Source organism: Microcebus murinus, chromosome 19 (genome assembly GCF_040939455.1).
Source record: "Microcebus murinus isolate Inina chromosome 19, M.murinus_Inina_mat1.0, whole genome shotgun sequence".
NCBI classification, from domain to species: Eukaryota; Metazoa; Chordata; class Mammalia; order Primates; family Cheirogaleidae; genus Microcebus; species Microcebus murinus.
Window position 1 is genome coordinate 15,611,090 of NC_134122.1, and position 9,050 is coordinate 15,620,139.

Consider the following 9,050-nt stretch of genomic DNA (forward strand, 5'->3'; position numbering starts at 1 on the left):
TAAAATATACGTAAATCTATAAATGCAATTCACCACATAAACAGAAGCAAAAACAAAGACCACATGATTCTTTCAATAGATGAAGAAAAAGCTTTTGACAAACTTCAACACCCTTTCATGATACGAACACTTAAGAAAATAGGCATAGAAGGGACATATCTAAAAATGATACAAGCCATATATGACAGACCCATAGCCAACATCATACTGAATGGGGAAAAATTGAAATCATTCTCACTTAGTACTGTTACCAGACAAGGGTCCCCACTATCTCCACATCTGTTCAATTTAGTGCTGGAAGTCCTGGCTACAGCAATTAGACAGGAAAATGGAATTAAAGGTATCCAAATAGGGGCAGAAGAGATCAAACTTTCACTGTTTGATGATGATATGATACTATATCTAGAAAACCCCAAAGATCCAACCAAGAAACTCCTGGAACTGATTAATGAATTTATAAAGTCTCGGGATACAAAATCAATACACAGAAATCAAAGGCATTCATATACGCCGACAACAATCTAATTGAGAACCAAATCAAAGACTCAATTCCCTTCACAACAGCAACAAAGAAATTAAAGTACCTAGGAATATACTTAACCAAGGAGGTAAAAGACCTCTACATGGAGAACTATGAAACACTGAGGAAGGAAATAGCAGAGGATGTAAACAGATGGAAATCCATACCATGCTCATGGATCGGGAGACTCAACATCATCAAAATGTCTATACTACCCCAACTGATCTACAGATTCAATGCAATACCTATTAAAATCCCATCGGCATTCTTCACATATATAGAAAAAATAATTTTATGCTTCGTATGGAACCAAAGAAGACCCCGAACATCAAAAGCAATTCTAGGCAACAACAACAACAAAAAAATGGGAGGCATTAATATGCCAGATATCAAACTATACTACAAAGCTGTAGTAATTAAAACAATCTGGTATTGGCACAAAAATAGGAATATTGACCAGTGGAACAGATCTGAGAATCCTGATATAAAACCATCCTCATATAGCCATCTAATCTTTGACAAAGCAGACAAAAACATAGGCTGGGGAAAAGAATCCCTTTTCAATAAATGGTGCTGGGAAAACTGGATAGCCACCCGTAGAAGGCTAAAGCAGGACCCACACCTTTCACCTCTCACAAAAATCAACTCATACTGGGTAACAGACTTAAACCTAAGGTATGAAACTATTAGAATTCTAGAAGAAAAAGTTGGAAACACTCTCCTAGACATCGGCCTAGGCAAAGAGTTTATGAAGAAGTCCCCAAAGGCAATCACAGCAGCAACAAAAATAAATAAATGGGACATGATCAAACTACAAAGCTTCTGCACAGCCAAAGAAATAGTCGTGAAAGTAAATAGACAACCAACAGAATGGGATTAAATGTTTGCATCCTATGTATCTGATAAGGGACTGATAACTAGAATATATTTAGAACTCATGAAAATCAGGAAGAAAAAATCAAATAACCCTATTAAAAAGTGGGCAAAGGACTTGAACAGAAACTTTTCTAAAGAAGACAGAAGAATGGCCAACAAACATATGAAAAAATGCTTAACATCTCTAATCATCAGGGAAATGCAAATCAAAACCACAATGAGATATCACTTAACTACAGTGAGAATGGCCTTTATCAAAAAGTCTCCAAACCATAAATGCTGGTATGGATATGGAGCGAGAGGAACACTCCTACACTGCTGGTGGGACTGCAAACTAGTTCAACCTCTGTGGAAAGCAATATGGAGATACCTTAAAGCAATGCAAGTGAATCTACCATTTGATCCAGCAATCCTATTACTGGGCATCTATCCAAAAGATCGAATGACACTCTACAAAAAAGACAGCTGCACTCGAATGTTTATAGCAGCACAATTCATAATTGCAAGGCTGTGGAAACAGCCCAAGTGCCCATCAATCCAAGAATGGATTAAGAAAATGTGGTATATGTATACCATGGAGTACTATTCAGCTCTAAGAAACAATGGTGATATAGCACATCTTATATTTTCCTAGTTAGATCTGGAACTCATACTATTAAGTGAAGTTTCCCAAGAATGGAAAAACAAGCACCATATATACTCACCAGCAAATTGGTATTAACTGAACAGCACCTAAGTGGTCACATAGGTACTACAGTAATAGGGTATTGGGCAGGTGGGAGGGGGGAGGGGGGCGGGTATATACATATATAATGAGTGAGATGTGCACCATCTGGGGGATGGTCATGTTGGAGACTCAGACTTTTTGGGGGAGGGGGGGAAATGGGCATTTATTGAAACCTTAAAATCTGTTCCTCCATAATATGCCGAAAAAAAAAAAAAAAAAAAAGAATGCTCCACATGCTGTAAGAAAACTCAGGTAAACAACTCAGGAAAAATAATGTGTGATCAAAATACGAAGTTCAAAAAAGATATAGAGATCATGAAAAAGAACCAAACAGAAATTCTGGAGCTAAAGTATACAATAAGTGAAATTTAAAAAAGCAGTAGAGAGCTGCAATAAGCAGACTTGATCATGCAGAAGAGACAATCTGCAAACTCAAAGGAAAGTCATTTAAACTTATCTAGTCAGAGGGGAAAAAAAAGAAAGTGAACCAATATATGAAATCCAAAAAGGAAAAGAGAGAGAAATAGGCAGAAAGTTTATTTAAATAAATAATTGTGGAAAACTTCCTAAGTATTGGGAAAGGAACACACATTCAAATTTATAAAGCTCAAAAAGCTCCTAAAGTATCAACCCAAAGAAGACTACTCCAGAACACACTATAATCAAATATTCAAAATTCAAAAACGAAAATATTTTGAAAGCAACAAGAGCAAAACTACACATCACATATAAGGGAAGCTTCATAATACCATCACTGGATTTTTCAGTAGAAAGCTTGCAGGCCAGGAGAGAATGAGATGATATAGTCAACATAATACTGAAATTTTTAAAAAGTCATCTAAGAATACTATACATGGGGGGGCAGCAGACTGACCTGCAGCAGGCCTGCTTCGGCCGCTTCTCCGGCCTGGGGTCTCTTGGCGTCTGTTTGCTCAACCAGGCACCATGGGGAAGCGCGACAGTCGGGTGGCCTATATGAACCCAATAGGAATGGCCAGATCAAGGGGTCCAGTCCAGTCTTCAGGGCCAACGATCCAGGATTATCTGAATCGACCAAGGCCTACCTGGGAAGAAGTGAAAGAGCAACTAGAGAAGAAAAAGAAAGGTTCCAAGGCTTTGGCTGAATTTGAAGAAAAAATGAATGAGAACTAGAAGAAAGAACTAGAAAAACACAGGGAGAAACTGTTAAGTGGAAGTGAGAGCTCATCCAAAAAAAGACAGAGAAAGAAAAAAGAAAAGAAGAAATCCGGTAGGTATTCATCATCTTCATCAAGCTCTGATTCTTCCAGCAGTTCTGAAGATTCTGAAGATGAGGATAAGAAACAAGGAAAATGGACAAAGAAAAAGAAGAACCATGCACATAAATCTTCTGAAAGCTCTGTGTCAGCAACTGAATCAGACAGTAAGGATAGTTTAAAAAAGAAAAAGAAGTCAAAGGATGCAACTGAGAAAGAAAACGACATTAAAGGACTCAGCAAAAAAAAAAAAAAAAGATGTATCCTGAACATAAACCTTTATCATCTGAGTCCTTATCAGAATCAGATTATATTGAGGAGATAAGAGCAAAAAAGAAGAAAAGCAGTGAAGAACAAGAAAAGGCAACAGAAAAAACAAAAAAGAAAAAGAAACATGAAACACAGTAAGAAGAAGAAAAAGAAGTCTGCTAGTTGAAGTCCTGATTCACCTTAACATTAAGAAAAAAATCAGGATTCCCTTATAAACGAAAGTGCAATGTCTAAAGAAATTTCAACTGTGAAAATTATGACATTTTTACTAAAATGCATGAATTTTCTTGTTTGTAGAATTATTCCTGGACTATTCAGTAGCCACTCAGATTCTGCTGTGTGAAAAGGCCATAATTACTGCCCGTTGCTTGAACATCTATTTTTTCTCTTCCAGTGCTTGATAACTCTGGGAGATAATATACTGCAGTTGTACTAGTGGTTAAGATATTTGGGAATAAAATTAATATTTTTGACTAGAAACATCTAATGATAAATCAACAGAAATTGAATCTGGGTACATCTTTAAGATGTAATCATAAATGACCAGATAACTCTAGTTAAAATTTTTTAAGTAGGGGTTACATTTATATTTCAAAATCCTTACTCTGTAGATAAGTGTATTTTAATTTTCCCCCTTATATACCTTTTATTTACTTGGGGAAGGAGCTTTAGGGGGGTGGGGTGGTTTGCTATCTCTTGAGCTAGCAGAATAGCGTGCCCTTTGATCCTCACACATCCTGTTTGTGGACACAGTAGCCATGTTTTATGGGGAGGTCAGAGTTGGATACCAGTAGTCTTGCCCTTTACTGGGCTTAGTGACACCTTGGAGTCTATTGTATGCTGCTTTGAGTGAATCAGAGAAACAGCCCTTTGCAGCATGAGAAAGTCCTAGAAGCTCTGGGATTTACCTCCACTTCAATAATACTGAATATTTTTCAGTATTAGAATGTGTTATGTCATTTAAATTCATTTTGATTATACTTTGGCTTTGGAGAGGAATCATTTCAAATAGACACTGGTACTTTTTGAACTTGATAGCTAAAGATTCTAAAATGCATGTTTTATACTGTTAAGTTTTAATCAGTCAGGACAATTTTATGTAACCAGTGATAGTTTATTTTTTTGTATGAATTTTGTTTAGGCTGCAGTGTTTAGCTTTTGTTAACTCCTTACTTTACTCTTTTAAGTTCATTGCTATGTTTAACAGCATACTTACCAAGATATTTAGCATGTAAAACGTAGGGTTTTGATTTTTTTTTTTAATAGCTTCATATTGAAGCTGAGACTTATCATAAACAAGTTGAGTGTCAGGCATGGTATGCTGTATCTTGTTATATAAAACTGTTGCCAGAATCTTAGTAAATACAATGTTTATACGTTTTGTTGTCTTTGTATATTAATAACTATTTATGACAAGTTAAATTTAAGTGAGAATTACATTATTGCTTTTCCTATGTCATATTTTACTAAGATTTTGTGCCTCATATGTCCTACTGAATTGTTTACTAGGAATGTTAAAAAGAATTGATAAGTCATTTTCGTTTTATAATTTTATATAATCAGGTAACATGAAATATAATTTGATATACAAATAAAATGAATACTATACATGGCAAAATTTTCCTTTAAAAATGAATGATAGATAGTCTTTCCCAGACAAACAAAAACTGAAAGAGTTTGTCACCATTAGACCTGTCTCACAAAAAATGCCTAAGGGAGTTATTCATATTGAAATAAAACCATGCTAAAACAGCAATGCAATGGATATGAAAGCATAAGTCCCACTGGTAAAGGTAAATATATAGACATATGTAGATTAATGTTAACATTGTGATAGTGGTACATAAATTACCTTAAGCCTAATAGAAAAATTAAAAGATTAAAATTTGTTAATGGATACACAATATAAAAAGAAGCAAAATCAGACTATAAGAACACAAAGTGTGTGTAGGGAAAATAAGTTTAGAGTTTTTATATGCAGTTGAAGTTGTTTTAAACTTAAAGAATAGGTTGTAACTATAAGATATTTTATACAAACATTGAGCTAACCACAAAGAAAAAGCCTGTAATAGATACAATAAAGATAAAGATGAAATTATTCAAAGCAAATCCCTATTAAAAATAATCACATAACAAAGGAAGACAGCAAGAGAGGAAGAGAAGGATAAACAACTATAAAATAGAAAACAACAAAATGAAAATAGTAAGTACTCACTTATTTGATGAGAGGTTTATTATTTAAAATATATAAGAAACTCTTACAACTCAGTAGTGAAACAAAACAAAACCAAAAATAACCTGAGTAAAATATGAGCAAAGGACCTGAATAGACATCTCTCAAAAAAAAAAAAAAAAAAAAAAGACATATAAATGGCCAACAGGTAAAAATGAAAGGTGCTCAACTCTATTGATCTTTAGGGATATGCCTATCAAAACCACGATGAACTATCATCTCACATTTGTTAGAATTGGCTATTATCAGAAAGACAAAAGATACAACATACTGGCAAGACTGTGAAAAAAAGGAAATCTTTAGAGCCAAGCATGGTGGCTCATGCCTGTAATCCTAGCAGTTTGGGAGGCGGTGGTAAGAGGATTGCTTGAGGCCAGGAATTCAAGGCCAGCCTGGGAAACTTAGCAAGACTTCATCTCTACAAAAAAATTAGGAAATTAACCAGGCATGGTGGAAGGTGCCTGTAGTCCTAGCTACTCAGGAGGCTGAGACAGGAGGATCAGTTGAGCTCAATAGGTTACAGTGACCTATGATCAGGCTACTGCACACTCCTGCCTGGGTAACAGAGCAAGACTCTTATCTCAAAAAAAAAAAAAAATTAACCTTTATTCATGGTTGGTGGGAAGATAAGTTGATACAGCCATTATGGAAAACAGTATGGAGATTCCTCAAAAAATTATAAATAGATCTGCATTATAATCTAGCACTCCTTGTTCTAAATATATGCCCAGAGGAAATTAAATCAGAATCTTGAAGAGATATTTGCTCCTCCATATTCATTACAGCATTATTCATAATAGCCAAGATATGGAAACCACTTAAATGACTATAAATGGTATAAATGGATAAATAGATAAAGAAAACATAGCATATATATACATATGTATATGATGTTTAATATAATAGTTTTCAACCTTAAAAAAGAAAATTTTGCCAATATGAAATAGCCTGACGAACCTGAAGGACATTATGCTAAGTGAAATAAGCCATAAACAGTAAGACAAATACTACATGATCTCACTTACATGTGTTTTTTAAAATAGTCAAACTAACAGGAGAGAATGGAATGGTGGTCCAGGGACTGGAGTAGGGGGAAATTGGGAGATGATATTCAAGAGGTACAAAGTTTCCCTTATTCAAATAAGTTCTGGAGATGTAATACACAACAGTGTGAATGTAATTAACAATATTGTATTTTATATTTGAAATTTCCTAAGAGGATATATCTTAAGTGTTTTCACCCACACAAAAAAAGAAAAGAAAATAGTAAATATGTCAGGTGACGAAAATTTAATTAGCTTCATTGTGGTGGATGTTTCGCAAATTATACATATATCAAATCATCAAGTTGTACACCTTAAATATAAACAATTTTTAATTGTTTTAATATATTTTTACAAATTAGACATTTTTCATCAAATATTACAGAACTCCCATGGCTAGACAATGTTTCAAATCTCTGATTATACTGTGATTTCTATTATTCCGCTTCACATTTTCTCACTTATATTAAAATTAATTGTATATGTCTGTTTCCGTCATGGAATTGGGAACCCCTGGAGGGAAAATTAACCATATGTTCATTTGTTTTGTAAACTACTCCAGATACTTAGACTGCCTGTATCAGAAATTTGAGAAATCCATTTGACTAATAAAGTCTTAGAAATATTATAAAAGTAAAACCCTGCTATTATCACTATCATTTCCTAAAAAAATAGGAGATTTAACAACCATTATCTCCTAAAAAAATTATCTTAGACTTTTGGCTCAAATTGTTTATTTTACCCAACATTAACATTAACTTTGCATAAATCTCTCCTAAAAAAATTTCCCTTCAATTTTTGAAAATGTAATAAGCTGGGTGTCTGGGAGCCACTGTTCTGGTTAAAATTTATTTATGTATTTATTTATTTTGTGTTTTGTTTTTTTTTGTGTATGTGTGTAGGGTCACTAATCAGGCAGAGTACATAGCAGATAAGGAGAATGTCCTGACGATCCCTTCCCTACTGGAGAAAAACATAAGAGAAAGCGAGACCTCGAATATGAAACTGTCCAGTACTCTTGAGAGATTAGCTCTTCACAGCTTGAATGAGCATTCTAGTGCCATGTTTAATACTGGGGTGAGCATCTTCATTAAAACATAGAATGCTGGTATATAATCAATGAGGTACATTTGATTTTCATATTTGAACTCAAAGGAGAGCTTGGAATTCTTTAGTCATAGAAGGCCTAGCCATGTAAGGAGTAGTTTGTAAAGCAATCCAATTAATTTTCAAATTCAAGTGTGAAATATTATAGATAAAAATCAGATTTTTGCACTCAACTATTGTTATTCCTTACACTTATCTGAGCCTTCAAAATGGTTAATTGATTCAGAGTTGAGAAAGGATTCTAGTAAGAATTATTATCACTACTGAGGTACATAAAAGACATTTAAGTTTATGCATGGGAATACATTGTTACTGCCTAGTGGACTATTTCCTAGTCACGCTATAACTTCATTAGCATGGGAAATCTCATCAGATAGCTGAGCATTTCTTTCCTTGTCCTTCTAATTATCTCTTTCCTACGATTTTCCCTAATTTTCTTGACTCTAGGTGATTCTGAGGTGAGGGATATATTTCTCCCAGCTGCTCATAAGCATGCCTTTGCCTCAGTGGTTATCAGCCAGTTGTGAAGCAGGATGCATTTTATACAACTAAAGCGTGGTATTTTGAGCCAGATAGAGCTTTAATCTCTGCTCTATCCTTTACTAGCTATTTGACCTTGGGCAAGTCATTTAACATATCAGTTTTATTCCCTATGAGACTGTTGCAGTGAGTTAGCATTAGTAAAACATGAACTGTGTGAAGTGTGACATAAATCAGGTACTTAAGAGATGTAAGTTCCTCTTCTCTCTGCTTGCTCAGTTCTACTGCTGGATCATGCTTCCCTATTTCTCCCTCTTAAAAAGATGCAGATGAATGAATATTTGGCAGACCAGTCTGAAAAAACTTGTTGATTCTTGTATTAACATATTTTTTCATTCTAGAAATTTATCTAATAACCAATCCTTTAAAGTCCAGGAAGCACTTTTTCCTGCCATTAAGTCAATGTGTCTTATGAGCATATTTTCTCACTACGAATTATGTCCAAATGTTGGGGAAAATAGAATGAGCATATTTTTAAACTGTTCGTTATATATTCAAA

General features: G+C 34.4%; 1 pseudogene; it reads left to right on the forward strand.

Moving 5' to 3' along the window:
• The first annotated feature begins 3,053 nt into the window (after positions 1-3,053).
• Positions 3,054-3,812, forward strand: LOC142862388 (protein FAM133B pseudogene; annotated as a pseudogene).
• The last annotated feature ends 5,238 nt before the right edge of the window (positions 3,813-9,050 follow it).